The sequence below is a fragment of the Trachypithecus francoisi genome, unplaced genomic scaffold, assembly GCF_009764315.1.
Source record: "Trachypithecus francoisi isolate TF-2019V2 unplaced genomic scaffold, Tfra_2.0 Lachesis_group0, whole genome shotgun sequence".
NCBI lineage: Eukaryota > Metazoa > Chordata > Mammalia > Primates > Cercopithecidae > Trachypithecus > Trachypithecus francoisi.
This window is the reverse complement of record NW_022681453.1, coordinates 195,116,269-195,138,761: the sequence shown is the minus strand read 5'-3', so window position 1 is coordinate 195,138,761 and position 22,493 is coordinate 195,116,269. Positions and strand designations below refer to the sequence as shown.

The 22,493-nt window shown below is 43.1% G+C and overlaps 1 protein-coding gene and 1 pseudogene across 4 annotated transcripts in view; one reads left to right on the top strand and one right to left on the bottom strand.

Moving 5' to 3' along the window:
* The window catches only part of PAK2 (p21 (RAC1) activated kinase 2), a 123,144-nt gene that overhangs the window by 23,591 nt on the left and 77,060 nt on the right, over window positions 1-22,493 (top strand). The gene's annotated exons all lie outside the window — the stretch shown is intronic.
* LOC117084553 lies at window positions 5,818-5,931 on the bottom strand (annotated as a pseudogene).

Here is a 22,493-nt window from a genome sequence, read left to right as displayed (position 1 = left end):
AGTTTTGTTGGAGTTTGAAACTTGGTCTGTAGGTGTTGGCTTCTCTGCTAGTTTCTTCTAATCAGCAGATATTTTTATGAAGGAAGAGTTCCTGTGTATTTCACTTCCTTTAGGGCCTTGGTTTATGGTTTACTATCATTCAGAGAGATAACTGGACTCCGTGCTGTTTAATACTAACTTTGCAAACCCAAATTCAAAATTAAGTTTGTAGTTCGAGTATACAAGTGATAGGGTTCTCTGATCTTGATGTTAGACAGGTTCCGAAGTAGATGCGGTTAACAATATTTCTTTTTTTTTTTTTTTTTTTGAGACGGAGTTTCAGTTGCCCAGGCTGGAGTGCAGTTGTGCGATTGCAGCCTCCGCTTCCCGGGTTAAGCTGTTCTCCTGCCTCAGCCTGCGGAGTAGCTGGGATTACAGGCACGAGCCACCACGCCCGGCTAATTTTGTGTTTTTAGTAGAGATGGGGTTTCTCCATGTTAGTCAGGCTGGTCTCAAACTCCCGACCTCAGGTGGTCTGCCTGCCTCAGCCTCCCAAAATGCTGGGATTACAGGCGTGAGCCACTGCACAGCACCAACAGTTTCTATTTCTTTTCAATTATACTTTTTAAGAGAGACAACTTAGAACTTGTTCAGGTAGCTAAAGATAAACTTTCTTTTTTTTTTTTTTTTTTTTTTTGAGACGGAGTCTTGCTCTGTCGCCCAGGCTGGAGTGCAGTGGCCGGATCTCAGCTCACTGCAAGCTCCGCCTCCCGGGTTCACGCCATTCTCCTGCCTCAGCCTCCCGAGTAGCTGGGACTACAGGCGCCGCCACCTCGCCCGGCTAGCTTTTTGTATTTTTTAGTAGAGACGGGGTTTCACCGTGTTAGCCAGGATGGTCTGGATCTCCTGACCTCGTGATCCGCCCGTCTCGGCCTCCCAAAGTGCTGGGATTACAGGCTTGAGCCACCGCGCCCGGCCCTAAAGATAAACTTTCAATTATACTTTTCTAATATCTAAGAACTTTGTCAAGTAGCCAAGGATAAAATAAGTAGGTATTGTTAGATTCTTCCTATCTTTTATCTATCAAAATTGATTATTATAATAATACTTGAGATAGCATTTTGTTTGGCTTTCTGACTTTTCCACTTTTGATTAAAATTTGAAACTGGGTCATCTTCAAGACTTGAAGTCGTAAGGGTTTTGATCAGTTTGTTAGTTAAGTTTCCAGACTAATCAGAGGGAGGGTATTAATTGCAAATTGTATGTCTGGGCTCTTTCTGGGATCCTTTTTGTGCCTTAACAGAACAGAATAGGAAAGGAAAAAAAAAACCATGGCCCCCCAAAAATAAAATATTGGTTGTTTTCTTCTGTGATCAGAGTTGAGTTTCATCGCTTCTTCCCTTCTAGGGTCACCTGCCTGGTTAAGGGTAGTGAGTCTGAACATTGATTCAGGATTTCAGTGCTCCAGCCTCCTCTCCCTGAGTTACTTTAGAACTTACTCCATGTATCCCATGTGGTTAGGAGCTGGAGTCCTGCGTTTGAATTCTTGCTGTTCTGCTTTATCCTGGGCAAGATACACATTCTTTTCAAGACTTTTCTCATCTGTAAGATGGGGATAATAAAAATAATAATACCAATTTCATAGGAACATTTAGATCAAATGAGGGAATGCAGGTATTCTGTAAGTATAGTTCTTAATAAACGTTAGTTAATAGCCTATTCTTACATGCTGTGGAGTTGATACTCCTAAATTTAGATTTAATACTGCCTTGTACGCCGAGTGCGTTGGCTCACACCTATAATCGCTTTGGGAGGCTGCAGCGGGCGGATCACTTGGAACTAGAAGTTTGAGACCAGCCTGGCCAACATGGTAAAACCTATATTCTCTACTAAAAATAAAAATACTAGCCGGACGTGATGGCAGGTGCCTATAATCCCAGCTACTCGGGAGGCTGAGGCAGGAGAATTGCTTGAACCCAGGAGGCAGAGGCTGCAGTGAGCTGAGATCGCGCCACTGCACTTCAGCCTGGGTGACATAGTGAGGGTCCGTCTCAAAAACAAAAATAAAACTGTCATCTAAAAGAACGAAGTTTCTGAGACCATAACTAAAAAATAAAAAAGTTTTTGGTGAATAAAATATAATTTTTCAGAAGAAAAAGCATAAAATAGTTTCACCACTGAAATAAAACATAGGGTTTTCGAACACAGATTTCTCAGTTTTAAAAATATGCGTATTTCCTGTAGAGAAGTTGGGAAGTGGGCAGTGGCTGGTGGTGCCTGTAGTCCCAGCTGCTCAGGAGGCTGAGGATCCTGTGAGTCCAGGAATTTGAGGTCAGCCTGGACAACATAGGGGGACCCCATCTCTTAAATGAGTCAAAAATAAAAGCAGAAAACAATATTAAATAAGAAATTTGGAAAGTAGTAAAAACTATTAAGACAAAAATCACCTTAGTCTCAGCTGGCAGAGAGAACCATTGTAACAAACTGGAACAGTGGTTTTGTTCCTTATTTTACATTTAAATTCTAAAAGCAGTCCATGTTTGTTATAAAAGGTTCCAACAAGTCGATTAAATATTTAAAGAGTGAAAATGCCAGCACTTTGGGAGACTGAGGCAGAAGGATTGCCTGAGTCCAAGAGTTGGAGGTCCAGTGAGCTATGATTGCACCGTTGCATTCCAGCCTGAGTGACAGACACGACCTGTCTTATAAAATTCTTTTTTTTTTTTTTTTTTTTTTGAGACGGAGTCTTGCTCTGTCACCCAGGCTGGAGTGCAGTGGCCGGATCTCAGCTCACTGCAAGCTCCGCCTCCCGAGTTCACGCCATTCTCCTGCCTCAGCCTCCCGAGTAGCTGGGACTACAGGCGCCCGCCACCACGCCCGGCTAGTTTTTTGTATTTTTTAGTAGAGACGGGGTTTCACCGTGTTAGCCAGGAGGGTCTCGATCTCCTGACCTCGTGATCCGCCCGTCTCGGCCTCCCAAAGTGCTGGGATTACAGGCTTGAGCCACCGCGCCCGGCCAATTGTTGTGTTTCTTCTTTTCTTTTCTTTTTTTTTTTTTTAACGCGGAGTCTCGCTCTGTCACCCACGCTGGAGTGCAGTGTTGGATCTCAGCTCACTGCAACCTCCGCCTCCCAGGTTCAAGCGATTCCTCTGCGTCAGCCTCCCAAGTAGCTGGGATCACACCCGGCTGATTTTTTTTTTTTTTTTTTTTAGCAGAGATAGGGTTTCTCTATGTTGGCCCGGCTGGTCTCAAACTCCTGTCCTCAGGTGATCTGCCCAACTTGGCTTCCCAAAATGTTGGGATTATAGGCGTGAGCCACCGTGCCCCGCCCACTGTGTTTCAGTCTTAATCTTTCTGGAATTTTTTCATGCCTGGTGGGGATAAAAGAGTTTAAAATAGTTTTGCTACAGAAATAAAATACAAGTATAAAGATATTTGGCCGGGTGCAGTGGCTCATGCCTGTAATCCCAGCAGTTTGGGAGGCCTAGGTGGGTAGATCACCTGATGTCAGGAGTTGGGGACAGCCTAACCAACATGGTGAAACCCTGTGTCTACTAAAACCACAAAAAATTGGCCGGGTGTGGTGATGCACACCTGTAGTCCCAGCTACTTGGGAAGCTGAGGCAGGAGAATCGTCTGAGCCCTGCAGGCGGAGGTTGCAGTGAGCTGAGATCCAGCCACTGCACGCCAGCCTGGGTGACAGAATGAGACTCCGTCTCCAAGTTTAAAAAAAAAAAAAAAAAAAAAAGAAGTAGTAGTAACTAAATTGTTTCTGTTCATTAGTATTTTTATTATCTTACTGGACTTCAGTAAAAGTCTGTTTATTTTGTTTTCCAGGTTCATTGTTTTATCTGAGAATAATAGTAACCTCAGCCACTTTTTTATGGTTACAATATTTAACCTTGTTTTTTGTTTGTTTGTTTGTTTGTTTCCTGTTTTTTTTTTTTTTTTTTTTTTTTTGAGACGGAGTCTCGCTCTGTCGCCCAGGCTGGAGTGCTGTGGCCGGATCTCGGCTCACTGCAAGCTCCGCCTCCCGGGTTCACGCCATTCTCCTGCCTCAGCCTCCCGAGCAGCTGGGACTACAGGCGCCCGCCACCTCGCCCGGCTAGTTTTTTGTATTTTTTAGTAGAGACGGGGTTTCACCGTGTTAGCCAGGATGGTCTCAATCTCCTGACCTCGTGATCCACCCGACTCGGCCTCCCAAAGTGCTGGGATTACAGGCTTGAGCCACCGCGCCCGGCCCTGTTTTTTAAAGATGGGGTTTCACCATGTTAGCCAGGATGGTCTTGGTCTCCTGACCTTGTGATCCACCTGTCTCAGCCTCCCAAAGTGTTGGAATTAAAGGCGTGAGCCACTGTGCCCAGCCATTAACCCTGTTTTAGGTCTTTATTACATTGGCCTGAAATTCCAAGACTGGTTAAGAGAGGTGTCATTGTCTTGAAATGACTTTGGTATTAATATTTTTACAGTTAGGGATGATGGTCGCTGTTGGATTTAGAGAAAGATTATTATGTTATTCTGTTCTGCTTTACAAAAAATAGGAATGGCTTCTGAATTTTGTCAGATGTTATTGGAACATTTAGGTGATGATATGATTTTCTTCTTTGAACTATTGCTGAAGATATGTAATAGTAAATTTGCTATTAATCAAAGGTATCATAAGGCATATATTATGAATAACCAAAATCCCACTCGCATTAGTCATGCATACAGAGTTTTTTGAAAGGTTAGAGGAGAATCTCAAAAATTTAGTTTGATAAGAATAGGCCAGGCATGGTGGCCCACGCCAGTAATCCCAGCACTTTGGGAGGCCAAGGTGGGCAGATCGCCTGAGGTTCGGAGTTGGAGACTGGCCTGACCAACATATGGAGAAACCCTGTGTCTACTAAAAATGCAAAATTAGCTGGGTGTGGTGGCTTGTGCCTGTGATCCCAGCTACTCAGGAGGCTGAGGCAGGAGAATCCCCTGAACCCAGGAGGTGGAGGTTGCGGTGCGCCAAGATCGTGCCATTGCACTCCAGCCTGGGCCACAAAAGTGAAAAAAACACCATCTCATAAGAAAAAAAAAAAAAAAATAGGTCTTTATTTAAACTTCTGTAATTAACTTCTATAACCTATTCAGGAATCCTTATTCATGAGTCACTTTTGATAATTTTTATTTCCTAGATCGTTTCTTTTAGATTTTCTTTTTTTTTTTTTTTTGAGATGGAGTCTCGCTCTGCCGCCCAGGCTGGAGTGCAGTGGCCAGATCTCAGCTCACTGCAAGCTCCGCCTCCCGGGTTCACGCCATTCTCCCGCCTCAGCCTCCCGAGTAGCTGGGACTACAGGCGCCCGCCACCTCGCCCGGCTACTTTTTTGTATTTTTTTTTTAGTAGAGACGGGGTTTCACCGTATTAGCCAGGATAGTCTCGATCTCCTGACCTCGTGATCCGCCCGCCTCGGCCTCCCAAAGTGCTGGGATTACAGGCTTGAGCCACCGCGCCCGGCTCTTTTAGATTTTCAAATCTGTTACTGTATAGGTGTGTATAATCTTTTGTCATTAAGATCTGTGGTATTTCAGGAGGCGAAGCTTGCAGTGAGCTGAGATCTGGCCACTGCACCCCAGCCTGGGCAACAGAGCGAGACTCCGCCTCAAAAAAAAAACAAAGATCTGTGGTATTCATTTCCATCTTTTGTTAGTGATTTCGTTATTTTTCTGAATTTGGCAAATGTTTGTGTATTTAGTGGGTTTTTTTTACTAACCAGCTTTGAGATTTATTCATTCTATTTTTGTTTGTTTTCTGAATCCCTGTTTCTACTTTTGTCTTTATTTTGCTCTCCTGCTTTTTTTTGTTGTTGTTAATACTTTAACTAACTTAATGAATTCTTAGTTCCTTTTAATGTGTTTTCAATTAGCAATAATCGCACCTCGAATAGCCCTCATTGGCTACAATACTGCCACTGTGCAAAGCTAGTTCCTTTTAATGTCTTTTAGTAATAAAAACGTTTAATGTTCTTAATTTGCTTTTGAACGCAGCATTGGCTGCACATTCTAATTTACATGAATGATGTTCTTCTGCTCAGTATTTTCCAAATAGTTGGTGGTTCTGTTTTGGTTTCCTCTTTGACTCAGGAGGTATTTAGGATAATTTTATTCACTCTTATATTTTCTTTCATTGTTGTCAGCTTCTATAATCTTTTAAAATATCTTTTAAACTTATTGAGGGTTTCTTTGTGCCTTAAAACATAATCCATTTTAGAAAATGTTCTATGAAAACTTAAAAAGAACATTTTCTGTTGGTAATATACAGTTTTATACATACCTGTTGATTAATGACTAAGATTATTTATATTGCCAATTTTTATAAATAGTTCATATTAAATATAGGACTTAGTCTTTGTTAGTCCTAGTAAGAGCTATAGTCATTATTAAATAATTTTTATTAATTTAAGAATCTTCCTAATCTGTCAAAGACAAAGACGTAGCATTGTTTCTGAGAAGCTTGTTCTCACGTTGGGACCTTTGAATTTTTATTTCTTCTGCCTGAATGTCACTGAGGCCATATTTGAAAGAGATCTTTCATGATCGCCTCTGCCTGCCCCCACTCTGCATCTAACTTCCTGCCCCTCTGTGTGTTTATTTTCCTTTATAGCACTTCCATCTGAAATTTCTTTTTATTTGTTTTTTTAAAATATTCTATTTTACAGAGCTTTGAAAAAATAGGTATGAAATAAGTATGTGTTGGTTGAGTGTCACTCTCTTTGTTTCTAACGATTTTTAAAAATTTTTATTCATTTTAATTAATAGACTTTGCAGCATTTTAGGTTCACAGCAAAACTGAGCCTAAAGTACAGCGTTCCCGTATACCCCATGCTCCTCGCGCCCGTCTTCTCCAAGCCTCCCCATCGTCAGTATCCTGCGTCACCGTGGTGTGTTTGGTAGAGTCAGTGAACTAGCGCTCACACATCATTACTGTCCAGAGCCCATAGTTACGTTAGGGTTTGCTCTTACAGTATTGTACATTCCGTGGGTTTTGACAGATGTGTAACAACACGTATCCACCAGTATTATACAGAACGATTCCCCCTCCTTAAAACTCTCTGCTCCACCTGCTCCTCCCCGCTTTACCGCAACCCCTGGCAACACTGATCCTTTTCCTGTCTCCATGGCGATGCCTTTCCCAGAATGTCGCACAGTTGGAGTTACACAGTGTGAGGCCTCTTCAGCTTGGCTCCTTTCACTTAGCTGTGTGCATCTGAGGTTCTTCCTTGTCTTTTCATGGCTTGATGGCTCATTTCATTTTAGTGCTGAATAATATTCCATTGTCTGGAGGTACATTCGCCTAGCAAAGGACCAGGTTTGGTGATTATGAATAAAACTGCTGTAAGCATCGATGTGTGGAGTTTTTGATTGTGGTGTAAAATACATGTAACAGAATTTACCATCTTAACCATTTTGAAGTATACAGTTCAGTGGTACTAAATACATTTATAATGTGCAGTTATCACCACCATCAGTCTCTGAAACTCTCCATCCTGCAAAACTGAAATTCTATACCCATTAAACCATCTCTCCTCATTCTCCTTTCTGTCTGCATGATTTTGACTACTCTTAAGTACCTTATGTAAGTGGAATAATATTTTGTGTTTTTATGACTTATTTCACTAATTCTGAAGGTTCATCTGTGTTGTCACGTGTCAGAATTTCTTTTCTTTGGCCGGGCGCGGTGGCTCAAGCCTGTAATCCCAGCACTTTGGGAGGCCGAGGTGGGCGGATCATGAGGTCAGGAGATCGAGACCATCCTGGCTCACACGGTGAAACCCCATCTCTACTAAAAATACAAAAAATTAGCCGGGCGAGGTGGCGGCGCCTGTGGTCCCAGCTACTGGGGAGGCTGAGGCAGGAGAATGGCGTGAACCCGGGAGGCGGAGCTTGCAGTGAGCTGAGATGGCGCCGCTCACTCCGGCCTAGGCGACAGAGCAAGACTCCATCTCAAAAAAAAAAAAAGAATGTCTTTTTTTAGGGTGTAGAGTATTCCCGTGTATGTGTTTATCTGATTTTGCTTGTCCATTGATGCATCAGTAGACACTTGGGTTGCTTCCGTATTTTAGGTGCTGAGAATAATGCTACTACGAACATGGGTGTACAGACACCTCTTTGAGGCCTTGCTTTCAGTTCTTTTGGGACATACCTAGCGTGGAGTTGCTGGGTCATATGATAGCGCCGTGTTTTCTTTTTTGAGGAACCACTGTATTGCTTTCCACAGTGCCCGTGTCACTTTACCTTTCCACCAGCAGTGCGCAGCATCTCCAATCTCTCTACATTCTTTTTAACATAACTGTTGTTTTTAATAGTAGCCATCCTAATGGGTATAAGGTGGTATCACGTTAGTTTTGATTTGCATTTCCCCAGCAATTAGTGATGTTGAGCCTTTTTTCATGCTGCACTTACTGACCATTTGTATATCTTTGAAAAAATGTGTGTTCAAGTGCTCATGTGTAGGTTTTCGGGTGGACATAAGTTTTCAGCTGATTTGGGTGAATAGGAAGGAGCGTGATTGTTAAGAGTGTATAGTAAGAATGTATTTCATTTTGTAAGAAACTATTCAGCTGTCTTCTAAAGTGGCTGTACCATTTTGCATTCCCGCCAGCAGTGGATGTGAGGGTTCCTGTTGCTTCATATCCTTTCCAGCGTGTAATGTTATCATTGTTTTGGATTTTACTCATTCCAATAGGTAGTAGTATCTCATTGTTTTCTGTTTGTTTTTTGAGATAGAGTCTTGCTCTGTTGCCCGGGCTGGAATGCAGTGGTGCGATCAGAACTCACTGTAGCCTCAAGCTTCTGGGCTCAAGCAATCCTCTCACCTCAGCCTCCAGAGTAGACAGGACTACAGGTACGCTACCCTACCTGGCTATTTTTTTTTTTTTTTTAATGGAGTTTTGCTCTTGACACCCAGGCTGGGGTGCAATGACGCGATCTCAGCTCACTGCAACCTCCGCTTCCTGGTTTCAAGTGATTCTCGTGCCTTAAACCTCCTAAGTAGCTGGGATTACAGGTGCCTGCCACCACGCCCAGCTAATTTTTTGTATTTTTTTTTGTAGAGATGGGGTTTCACCATGTTGGCCAGGCTGGTCTCAAACTCCTGACCTCAGGTGATCCATCCACCTCAGCCTCCCAAAGTGCTGGGATTACAGGCGTGAGCCACTGCGCCTGGCCTATACCTGGCTAATTTTTAAAGTCCTTTTGCAGAGACAGTTCACCCTGTTGTCCAGGCTGGTAGATACTTCTTATGCAGATTTTTTTTTCTAAGTCTGTGGCTTAAGTTCTCATTCTCCCAACTCTGATAATTTTTGTCATGTTTTGATTCAGTATTATTTGGTATATGTGTAAATTCTACACCTCTCAAGATCTTCATTATGAATTATACCTCATCCATTCAAACGATTGTCCTATTTAACATTTTTTTTTTTTTTTTTTTGAGATGGAGTCTCGCTCTGTCGCCCAGGCTGGAGTGCAGTGGCCAAATCTCAGCTCACTGCAAGCTCCGTCTCCTGGGTTTACGCCATTCTCCTGCCTCAGCCTCCCGAGTACCTGGGACTACAGGCGCCCGCCACCTCACCCGGCTAGTTTTTTGTATTTTTTTAGTAGAGACGGGGTTTCACCATGTTAGCCAGGATGGTCTCGATCTCCTGACCTCGTGATCCGCCCGCCTCGGCCTCCCAAAGTGCTGGGATTACAGGCTTGAGCCACCGCGCCCGGCTTAACATTTTTGCATCTTATATTTTGCTTGTCTTAAATTCCTGTGTATACTTTCTTTTTTGTTCAATATATTCAATATTATCTTTCCTTACTGTTTTTTGTTGTGTCTTTAAAATTGAATATGGTTTATTTTTGCTTTATTCCAAAATGAGTGCTTAAAACATATTAATATTTTAAAACATGTTAATGCTTAAAGCATTAAAAATGAATGTCTAAAACCTAAAATAAAGTGTTTTTTTTTTTTTAAATCCCGAAACATGTTTATTTTAATAAATGCTTTCTGGTAGGTTTCTGTTATTTTATTTAATGTTTTCTGTTTTTAATGATTCATTGTTGCTTTTTTTAATTGTTGTAAAATACATGTAACATAAAATTACCATCTTAAACATTCTTAAGTGTACAGTTCTTTGGCATTAAGCACTCACATTGTGGTACAACTTTCCCCACCATCTGTCTTCAGAATTTTTTTCTTCTTCCCCAACTGAAACTCGGTACTCATTAAACACTGAACTCCTCATTCCCTGCCTCCAACCCCTAGTAGCCTATCTCTAATCTATTTTCTGTCTCAATGAACTTGCCTCTTCTATTTATCCTCTATATTTCATATAACTGGAATGATGCAATGTTTTTTTTTTTTTTTGAGACGGAGTCTTGCTCTGCCACCCAGGCTGGAGTGCAGTGGCCGGATCTCAGCTCACTGCAAGCTCCGCCTCCCGGGTTCACGCCATTCTCCTGCCTCAGCCTCCCGAGTAGCTGGGACTACAGGCGCCCGCCTCGTCGCCCGGCTAGTATTTTTAAGTAGAGACAGGGTTTCACCGTATTAGCCAGGATGGTCTCGATCTCCTGACCTCGTGATCCGCCCGTCTCGGCCTCCCAAAGTGCTGGGATTACAGGCTTGAGCCACCGTGCCCGGCCCATGCAATGTTTGTCCTTTTGTGTCTCGCTCATTATTTCATGTGGCACAGTATTTTCAGGGTTCATCCATTTTGTAGCATATAGTATAGGTTCAGCATTCCTAATCTGAAAATCCAAAATCTGAAATGCTCCAAAATCCAACAGTTTGTGAGTGCTGCCATGACATCACAAATGGAAAATTCCATATATAAGTACTTAATGCAAACTGTGTTTCATGCACAGAATTATTTAAAATATTGGCCAAGTGCAGTGGCTAATTTCTGTAATCCTAGCACTTTGGAAGGGCAAGGTGGGTAAATTGCTTGAGGCCAGGAATTCAAGACCAGCTTGGCCAACATGGTAAAACCCCGTTTTCTACTAAAAATAGAAAAATGAGCGGGGCATGGTGGTGCGCACCTGTAATCCCAGCTACTTGGGAGACTGAGGCATGAGAATCTCTTGAACCCAGAAAGCAGAGGTTGCAGTGAGCCCAGATCACACCACTGCACTCCAGCCTGGCGACAGAGCAAGACTGTCCCCCCAAAACACAAAAATTTATATACATACACATAATTACTTTTAGGCTATATATATATATATATATAAGGCATTTATGAAACACAAATGAATTTCTTTTTTTTAAAGACAATTTCGGTCTTATTGACGGAAACTGTCAACAAGACAGTTCGCTCTTGACCTCAAGTGATCTGCCTGCCTCGGCCTCCCAAAGTGCTGGGATTACAGGTGTGAGCCACCATACCCAGCCACAAATGAATTTCATATTTAGACTTAGGTCTCATCCCCAAGATATCTCATTATGTATATGCAAATATTCCAGTATTAGAAATCTGAAACAGTTCTAGCCCCAAGCATTTTGCATTTTGGATAAGGGATACTCAACCTGTAGTACTTAATTCCTTTATAAGGGTGAATAATATTCCATTCTACATATTATACCACTTTCGTTTATCTGTTCACTATCAATGTTTTCTTTTTTTGCTTTGTAAATTGTATTTGGTTTGCTTTTATCTCAGATATTTGGAATATATACGTTCTGTTTTTTGTTTTTTGGTTTTTGGTTTTTTGTTTTTGTTTTGAGACAGAAGTCTCACTCTGTCGCCCAGGCTGGAGTGCAGTGGTGCTCTCTCAGCTCGCTGCAAGCTCTGCCTCCCTGGTTCACACCATTCTACTGCCTCAGCCTCCCGAGTAGTTGGGACTACAGGCGCCCACCACTGCGCCTGGCTAATTTTTTGTATTTTTAGTAGAGACGGGGTTTCACCGTGTTAACCAGCATGGTCTCGATCTCCTGACCTCGTGATCCGCCTGCCTCGGCCTCCCAAAGTGCTGGGATTACAGGCGTGAGCCATCATGCCCACCCTACATTCTGTTTTTAAAGTATATTAGCTTAAGTGAATTCAAGTCTAAATCTAAATTGAAAAAAGAATTTCTGATCCGTAAGCCTGAAAAAGAAAATTGTTTTGACTCTTTCTGTATCTGAAGATTATAAGATTTTTTTCTATTAACCCTTTCTCACTTTATCCTCCTTTCACCTCCATGGTGAACTTGGGACACAGAATATTGTTCATGTGTTTTTTATATATTTCATGTTTCTAATTCCATCTTCTTTTGGTAATTTTGTTTTATTTATTTGTTTGTTTGTTTGAGATAGAGTCTCACTATGTTGCCCAGGCTGGAGTGCGATCTCGGCTCACTGCAACCTCCTCTTCCCTGGTTTAAGCAATTTTCCTGACCTCAGCCTTTCGAATAGCTGGGATTACAGGCGTGGATCACCATGTTCGGCTAATTTTTGTATTTTTAGTAGAGACAGGGTTTTGTCATGTTGGTCTCAAACTCCTGGCCTCAAGTGATCCATCTGCCTTGGCCTCCCAAAGTGCTGATATTAAAAGCATGAGCCACCACGTCTGGCCTATTTATTTTTGAGACAAGGTCTCCCTCTCGTCCCAAGCTCACCATGGAGGTGAAGAGGATAACGTGAGAGTGAGTTAAGAGAAAAAAAAAAATTTTTTTTTTTTTTGAGACGGAGTCTCCCTATGTCGCCCAGGCAGGAGTACAGTGGTGTGATCTCAGCTCACTGCCACTTCAGCCTCCCGAGTTCAAGCCATACTCCTACCTCTGCCTCAGCCTCCTGAGTAGCTGGGATTACAGGCAACCACCACCAGGCCTGGCTAATTTTTGTGTTTTTAGTAGAGACGAGGTTTCACCATGTGGCCCAGGATGGTCTCGATCTCCTGACCTCGTGATCCGCCCGCCTTGGCCTCTCAAAGTGCTAGGAATGCAGGCATGAGCCACCGTGCCCGGCCTGAGAAAAAAAATCTTATAATCTTCAGATATAGGAAGGTTGCCCAGTTTGAAGTGCAGTGGTGCAACCTAAGCTTGCTGCAGTCTTTCAGGCAGTCCTCCCATCTCAGCCGCCTGAGTAGCTGGGACTACAGGTGGATGCTACCACACCTGCCTAATTTTCTGGGCTCAAGTGATCCTATCCTCCTACCCCAGCCTCCCTATGTGCTGGGATTACAGGTGAGAGCCACCACACCTGGCCTAATTATTTCTTTTATCTCAGTAATTACATTTAGTATTAACACAAGTTATTTAAACCTTATTTATGTGAATTCATTGCTCATTGCCAGTTTTCTCAGTTTTATATTTAAATTCATTAATGATGTATATCATCTAGTTTACGTTTTCAGCTAGTATTTTCACTAGGAGTACCTGGAAGCCACATTTAATTACTTAGATTGCTAACTTCCCTCAGAAATTCTGTGGATGTTGTTCTGCCGCCTTGCATTAATCATTTTGTTTTTTTCCTATGCCTGGATGGTGGTAGGAATTTTCCTTTTTCTTTTTTAAAAAATATTTTGACAGATTCTGACTTGTACATGTTCACTAATGTTGCCTGAAGCATTAGTTCCTTATGATCTTTATACTTGGTGCTTTTTCAAAAATTTCCAATGATACTTTTGGTGATTACTTTTGTTTCAATTGTTCTGTTTCCTTCCTTGAAAACACGTGTAATTATTAGGCTGGCTCACCATTTCTGTCCCCTACGTGAGCTGCTCAGATGTTTGCCCTTTTTATCACTCGTTTGATTTCTCTTTTTCACTTCCAATGTTGGCTTTATTTCTGCTATTGCAATCTTAATTTCTTTGTATCCTTTTACAATCTATCTCACTTTTCTTAAATGATCTTATCTCATCCTGGTCTCCTCTCTCCATAGGCGGCCTGTTTTGTGTGGTTTGCCAGATCGTGACGGGAAGTTCCTGAAGTAAGTTAGGTTCTGCTTTTGTGGGAAGGGTGATCTTCCTTGTGGTTTTCTCTTGTTGTTAGGATCAGTGCAGGATTTCTTACTGCTTACTTACCATTGAACAGTAACTGTTACGTCCTATCTGATGTGCATTTGTCAGAAATGTGTGTGGGTTTTCCTTACCTCTGCAGGGGACTGGAGTTCTGACGAAACCATTTCTCAGATGTATTGCCGAGGGATAAATACACAGCTCCCAGCCTGGTTTCCAGTGATTAATATCCTCTTCATATGGTATTCTGGGCTAAGGTAGTAGGATCTTACCCTACCCTGTTTCTGTCTGTGTGAGTCTGAGCTGATGTATGAGAGTGGCCCTGATTTCTAGCATTTGCTGCTGTTAGGGGTTTTCTGATTCTGATGTTACACCCACAACATAACACTCTCCTTGTTACTTCACTAAACGTCGGAAGCAGGGTGTCCTTCCGGTTTTCCTGCCCTTACACAGCCCCGCCCCGCTGGAACCTTACCTGCACACTGGCGCAGACACACACTTCCTGGTTTGCTTTCTGGAATTTGCCCCTGGTAGTCTCCCTGAATGTATGTTGAGACATCAGAGAAGATAAGGAACTATGGCTGCCACAAAAACTGCGTCTGTTTAGCAAAGGAGTGGCTGACCAATTCTTATTTCCGCCTTGATTCTTCAAAAGAGACCCTGGAGTCTCCAAATAAAGGGATGGCTAGTGGAGAGAGACAAGGTATCTTCATATGTTCTTTTAGGCAGATGGTTGAACTTTGTTTTATGAGGCAGAGCATGGCTGGGTCACGAGTCTTTTTTCAATATGGTTGACCTTAAAGCTAGTTGAAATCCTTCAAAGATCTCATATAAATTGTATTGGTGGAGATTTGGGACAGACTACATTGGTGATTTCTGATTTGATACCATTATTTACTAGAGTAAGCCTGTTTCAATTTTTTGCAACTTAGGTAATCACTTAAGTAGTAATATCAATCTTGACCTTCATCTTTCAATAAAAGATGTTACCTCAGATTGATAGATTTTCATTTCGGTAGTAGGAGAATGGTATCTTGTTCCATTTTGCATCTGTTTGATAAATCTAGTGAGGTTGAAAATTTTTCATGTCTATGGACTCTCCTTCCCCATTTTTCCATTTTGAATTGCTATTTGGGGTTCATGGCCAAAATTAGGGGAAACTAGACTTCAGAGTGTTTATGCGTTTCTTCTTCTGACTTTTTTGTTTTTGTTTTATTTGAGATGGAGTTTGGCTCTTCTTGCCCAGGCTGGAGTGCAATGGCATAGTCTCGGCCCTCTGCAACCTGCACCTCCCAGGTTCAAGTGATTCTCCTGCCTCAGCCTCCTGAGTAGCTGGGATTATAGGCATGTGCCACCACGCCCGGCTAATTTTGTATTTTTAGTAGAGTTGGGGTTTCTCCATGTTGGTCAGGCTGGTCTCGAACTCCCGACCTCAGGTGGTCCTCCCACCTCGACCTCCCAAAGTGTTGGGATTACAGTCGTGAGGCACCACGCCCAGACTTTTTTTTTTTTGAGACGGAGTCTCGCTTTGTTGGCAGCCTGGAATGCAGTGGCACAATCTCGGCTCACTGCAACCTCCGCCTCCCGGGTTCAAGCGATTCTCCTGCCTCAGCCTCCTGAGTAGCTGGAATTACAGGTGCGTGCCACCATGCCTGGCTAATTTTTGTATTTTCAGTAGAGATGGGGTTTCACTGTGTTGGTCTGACTGGTGTTGAACTCCTGAGCTGATGATCCGTCTGCCTCGACCTCCCAAAGTGCAGGGATTACAGGTGTGAGCCACTGCACCTGGCCCCTTCTTCCAGCTTTTTTAGTAATGTTCCTTTTGCTGACCTGTTCTCTCCCTGTTCCCTGTCAGGCAGTTTTGAAGCATTTTCTGGGCCTCACCACTTGGCTTCCTTCACGTTTGTCATTGTTTCTCTTTTTTAATGTGATTGAGTGGAAGCCAAGGGGAAGAAGAAAAAGAGAAAAAGGGTCACATTTGAATTACAAAATGCCTTTACACTCCCTGTGGCCTCTGTATACAGATCCCTTCCTCTCTCTCTTTGCCTGACAAATTCCTTTTCATCCGTCAAAAGCCAATTCTGGGGTTTTTTTTGCTTAATTACTCCCATCTAAATAGGAACTCTGGGTCCCCCTTTCCAGTGCATTCCACTGGGCCCTGTCAGCTCCTTAACTCATTTCAGAGTAGTCATTGTTATTTGTGAGCTCCAAACTGAGACTCTTTTAGGCACTTAATAAATATTTGAATGAGTGAATAAACTAGGAGTATTAGAAACAAAATGCTTGGGCCGGGTGTGGTAGCTCATGCCTGTAATCTCAGCACTTTGGGAGGCCGAGGCGGGAGGACCATGAGGTCAGAAGTTCGAGACCAGCCTGCCCAATGTGGTGAAACCCCGTCTCTACTAAAAATACAAAAATTAGCTGGGTATGGTGACACGTGCCTGTAATCCCAGCTACTCAGGAGGCTGAGGCAGAAGAATCGCTTGAACTCGGGAGGTGGAAGTTGCAGTGAGCCGAAATTGTGCCACTGCACTCCAGCCTGGGCAGCAGCAAGAGTCCATCTCAAAAAAAAACAAACAACCAAAAAAACAAAACAAAAAAGAGAAAGAAAGAAACAAAATACTTGTTCCTTGGTGCGGCAAAGAACACTCAAGCAGAAATTTAATTTTTTCAGCAAGGCAATTTTACTTTTTGCAGAAAGGGTGCTCCTCGCAGATGGAACAATGGTCAGAGCACACCTGAACAAGGGAGGGGACGGGTTCGTATTCCTGACACAGGAATCCAGGAATCCCCTACTGCTGTGTCGTTCCCGTTGGCTAGGGTTGGACCGCACAGTCTAAGCTAATTCCAGTTGGCTGTTTTAAAGAGACCAGAGGTATGAGCCAGAGTGGCGGGGTGAGTAGTTTAGTGGGAAGGATGGTTAGGAACAGGTAACTAAACGTGACTTAGGTCAGAGCAGGTGACCAGGATGAGTCAGGACGGAGCAGGCGACCAGGGTAACAGATGTGAACTACTGATTAAAAGTGGTGGAAAAGATTGTTTACTGAAACTATGCTGAAGTTAAACTTTAAAATGGAAGACAATACTGGTTCTTTGAAGAGAAATCTAGAACTCACTGTATCCAACAGGAGAGATTTACGAAGAGTTTCTGTTATTTTTTCCATCTATGTCATTTCCCTGCTTAGTAACTTCTAGTGTGAAAATATGAAAAATGGGTATCTCTGAGAAGTGGACTTAGAGTTATTCTTTTTTTATTTTAGACTTTATTCTGGTTTGAGGTTTTTGTGATGATCATGTACTACTTTTATTATATAAGGATAGAAAAAACTATTAACACCAAACCCTTCGAATTTCCAGGTGCTTCCTATTGCCCAGCACCTGCACCTTTCTGGCCCCACTCAGCCTAGTTTTTTTTCCCACTGCTTGCTGCCTCTGGCCTGTGATCTCCTTGCTGTCTCATGAGCTACATCATACTTACTGTTCCTGTTGCCTGGAATCCCATCTTCTGGTTAGGAAGATGATCTGCTATAAATACTGAGAGTACCTGCATTAGAGACTGAATAGTGAGAGTTTAGACTTAATGACCTGGGGTCTCATCTTGAACATACGGTGCTTAAGGGATGAGGTTTCTGGGTCAGTTTTGATGAACAAGATAAATGGAGCATTCATTCGTCTTAGCTTTCTAGAATAGTGACCTTAAAAGAGATAGAATAGTGAATGTATCTTCAAACTTGCCTGGGTCTCCATTAGTCTAAAGAAGAAAAAACCCTTTAATTCTGATGCTGTCACAGATGAAATCCTTTCATTCACTGATGTATTCATTCAAGAAATAATGACTCATCACCTACTCTGGGCTAAGCACAGTGTCCAGTGTGATGGTGATGTAATGGTCAACAAGATAGATACTCACTGGGTCCGTGCTTGTGGAGTTTGTATGTAGTTAGAGAAGACAGACATTAAAAAAGCAAATCCAGCATGATGAATGTTGAGATAAAAGGAAATAAACCTACGCTTGTGGCAATGAAGAGGTGTCAGAGGTTTCCTGAGAGAATGACATTTAAGCTAGTACTTGAAGTAGGTGTTTGCCGGGTGGAGGTGGTGGACAGAAAGTAGAGTCATCAGTTCATTCTGGTGTGTCCATGGCTTTCCTGGTTTTAGCATTAAAAGTCCTGTGTCCAGGGAGGTCATGTGCGAAAGCTTCCGATGGCCATTAAAGAAACATTTAAGAACAGAAAAAACTTAAAGCCCAAAGAGGGAAAGACTAAAATGAGACGAGTCTAGAAAGTTAGGAGCCTGATGATGATGCACTGTTGGGCTTTACCTTAAGAACCATGAGAAGGTTTTAAGTAGGAGAATGAAGTGATAGTATTTTGTTTTGTATTGTATTGTATTGTATTTTGTATTTTGAGACAGTGTCTTGCTCTATTGCCCAGGGTGGAGTGCGGTGGCACGATCTCAGCTCACTGCAGCCTCCACCTCCTGGGTTCGGGTGATTCTCATGCCTCGGCCTCCTGAGTAGCTGGAACAGCAGGCACTCGTGATCACGCCTGGCTAAATTTTATATTTTTTTCAGTAGAGACACAGTTTCACCATGTTGCCCAGACTGGTCTTGAACTCCTGACCTCAAGTGATCCGCCCGCCTCAGTGTCCCAGAGTGCTGGCATTACAGGCATGAGTCACCACACCCATCCAAGGATGTTAATTTATTAAAAATGGAAAAACTACACATTTTTATTCTCATATTTTTCTGTCACTGGATAGAAATGTTACTAGCAGAGTAAATAATCCAGATGCCTGTCATCAGCCTTTTTTTCAGGCATGAAGAGTAAGCATAGAAGGTAGAAGGCATGGCTGTGAGGTCATTCAAGTGATCTTTTCCTGAACACAGCAAATACTATAAATGGCTTTGTCACCGTGGAAGTAGTCCCATTGTGAGACTGTCTGATTATTCCAATGATGCTTCCATTCTTCAGATTATTTCTAGAACTCTTCTTTTTGCATTGCCCTCGGAGCCTCTAGCATATTTTTTAGAGTATCTTCTTCACCAGAGGCAAACTCTTCATCCTTGCCTCTGCCTCTATTTCAGGTCGATTTCTCTTGCTCTCTGCATCCATGTTTGGCCCAACGTGGTTTCTTTCTTTTCCTTAAAAATTCCTTAAATTAAAAAAAAAAAAAATTCATAGACAGTAAAATTCACCCTTTAAGGTATACAGTTAAATGGGTTTTCTTTTTTTTTTGAGATAGAGTCTTGCTCTGTTGCCCATTCTGGAGGCTGGAGTGCAGTGGCACGATCTCGACTCACTGCAACCTCCGCATCCCGGGTTCAAGCGATTCTTCTGCCTCGGCCTCCCAAGTAGCTGGGATTACAGAAGCGCAACACCACGCCCGGCTAATGTTTGTATTTTTAGTAGAGATGGGGTTTCACCATACTGGCCAGGCTGGTCTCAAACTCCTGACCTTATGATCTGCCTGTCTCAGCCTCCCAAAGTTCTGGGATTACAGGCATGAGCCACCGCGCCCAGCCAGTTAAGTGGGTTTTTAAAGTGTATTCACAAAGTTATACAGCCATCTCCACTATCTAATTACAGAATATTTACATCACTTCAGAGAGAAATACTGCACTGAATAGCAGCCACTCCTTATTTCATATCCCCCCACAAATAACCGCTAATCTGTTTTTTGTCTTATGAATGGAATGATACGATATGTGGTGTTTTGTGACTGGTTTCTTTCATTTAACACCATGTTTTCAAGGTCTATCCATGTTGTGGCATCTATCAGTACTTCATTCCTTTTTACAGTCAAATGGGATTCCATTGTATGGATGAAAGAATCGCTTCTCGGCCTTTTGGCTAAGATCAAGTGTAGTATGGATGAAAGAGACAGGATCTTCTATATTGTCCAGGCTAGTCTTGAACTCCTGGGCTCAGGTGATCCTCCTGCCTCAGCCTCCCAAGTAGCTGGGATGGTGCACACCTGGGTTATTTTCAGTTTTTTTGTTTGTTTGTTTTGAGACAGCGTCTTGCTCTGTCGCCCAGTCTGGAGCGCAGTGATGCGATCTCAGCTCACTGCAGCCTCCGCCTCCCGGATTCAAGCAATTCTCCTGCTTCAACCTCCTGAGTAGCAGGATTGCAGGTGCCCACCACCGCACTCAGCTAATTTCTGTATTTTTAGTAGAGACAGGGTTTCTCCATGTTGGCCAGTCTAGTCTCGAACTCCTGACCCCAGGTGATCCGCCCACCTCAGCCTCCCAAAGTGCTGGGATTACAGGTATGAACCACTGCACCTGGACTCTGAGCATGATTTCTTACCTCATTGTTCAAATTTCTACAGTAATAAGTAGGCATCATTCATGTACAGCCACATTATGGCCTGTAACCATGACCGGCCTGTGAGTTTGGGCAGTTTGAATACATAAGGATGCATTCTTACGTTATCCAAATTGTCTATGCTTTGCTGGGGAAGATTCTGAAACAAAATGTGTCATTAGAAAGTGTTTACTTGTTTATAAGGGCCTGAAACTACTGAAGGTGTATGGGATATTTATGAGTCTTGATTCAAAGTGTGAGTTTAAATGTTTGTTGGTGCCTCTGTGTTAAAAGCATTATGTTGAATAGTGTCAGATAGATACAGAGATGTATGGAAAGTGTTACCTGCCAGCCAGTTTAAGAAAAGTTAGGGCCAGGCACGGTGGCTCACGTCTGTAATCCCAGCACTTTGGGAGGCCAAGGCAGGTAGATCACCTGAGATCAGGAGTTCAAGACTAGCCTGACCAACATGGAGAAACCCCGTCTCTACTAAAAATACAAAATTAGCCAGGTGTGGTGGCACATGCCTGTCATCCCAGCTACTCGGTAAGGCCGAGGCAGGAGAATTGCTTGAACCCAGGAGGCGGAGGTTGCGGTGGTCTGAGATCGCGCCATTTCACTCCAACCTGGGCAACAAGAGTGAAAGTCCGTCTCAAAAAAAAAAAGAAGAAGAAGAAGAGAAAAGTTAGAAGCCAGGTAACTGAATTTCAAGGAAGTGTGCAAGTACCATATGGTTGGTTGGGACTCGGTCATTCTGGGTCCAGTCAGGAGAGAGAAGCCATACAGTAATTTGAACATGAAAAAACGTCATTGACTGACTATGACAGGGTAATTGAGTAATGAGGGATTAGCCAGTAAAAAAATAAATAGAGCTCTGAAGAATGTTGGAATAGCAAAAGTAAGAAGCAGCTGCTACCCCTAGGGCTGAGGTAGACCCTCCCCCTGCCTGGGAAAGAGCTCTTCCTTTCCCCAGAGCGCAGGTCCAGACCTTACTGCAGAGAGCGTGGTTGTAAATCACTGAATGGCAGAGAAGTTTCTGCCATTTAATGGTTCTTTGTTGGAAAAGTTGCTGACATCTGCCCTTTAGGGTGCCAAGGAGAATCATTACCTGTGATACAAAACTGCCCAAAAGGAGTATGTGGGGTGGCTCCCTGTTCCAGTAGACTCAGTGCTGCTGGCCACCTTCCCCTATTGGAGTCTGATGCTGGAGGAGCTGCCTGCCCATCAGGAGTCTTGTGACAGCTGGAACCAGGAAGCCAAACTCCTTTTCTTCTGTAACGTCTCTCCAGCGCCCTGTATCGACAAAGCTTAGCATCATGCCCTGGCAAAGGAAAAGTGCTTAAAGGCCCCAGATCCATTTTCAGAATGGACAGAAAGGATGAATTTGGAATAGAGAGGCACGAGATCAGTAACTGGCATGAGAATGATATTAACTGCTGTAGGAGCGCAGAGACAGAGGAGAGGTCACATGGCAGTGAAAGAAGTATTTGAGAGAGAGCTTGTAAGATGAGTAGTTTGTTTGTTTGTTTGACAGAATTTCACTCTGTCGCCCAGGCTGGGGTACAGTGGTGCGATCTGGGCTCACTGCAAGCTCCATCTCCCGGGTTCACGCCATTCTCCTGCCTCAGCCTCCCGAGTAGCTGGGACTACAGGTGCCCGCCACCATGCCTGGCTAATTTTTTGTATTTTCAGTAGAGACGGGGTTTCACCATGTTAACCAGGATGGTCTCGATCCCCTGACCTCGTGATCCACCCACCTCGGCCTCCCAAAGTGCTGGGATTACAGGCGTGAGCCACCGCGCCTGGCCAAGATGAGTAGATTTTTTAAATTGAGGATTGCTTACTGTTTTCATTGCAAAACAGTACCCCTGCATTTTAGAAAAGAATAGAATACAGACAAGTGTTGTTGTCTATATTCTATATTCTAGAAAGAAAGGAAAGGCACTCACATCCAATGTCTACAAAGAGATCCAGTGTTAACTGCTTGATAAAAAATTTTTTTTGAGATGGAGTCTCGCTCTGTTGCCCAGGCTGGAGTGCAGTGACGCGATCTTGGCTCACTGCAAGCTCCGCCTCGTGGGTTCACGCCATTCTTTTGCCTCAGCCTCCCTAGTAGCTGGGACTACAGGCGCCTGCCACCACGCCCGGCTAATTGTGTGTGTGTGTGTATATATATGTATATACATATATATACACACACATATATATATATATATATTTTTTTTTTTTTTTAAGTAGAAACCGTGTTTCGCCATGTTAGCC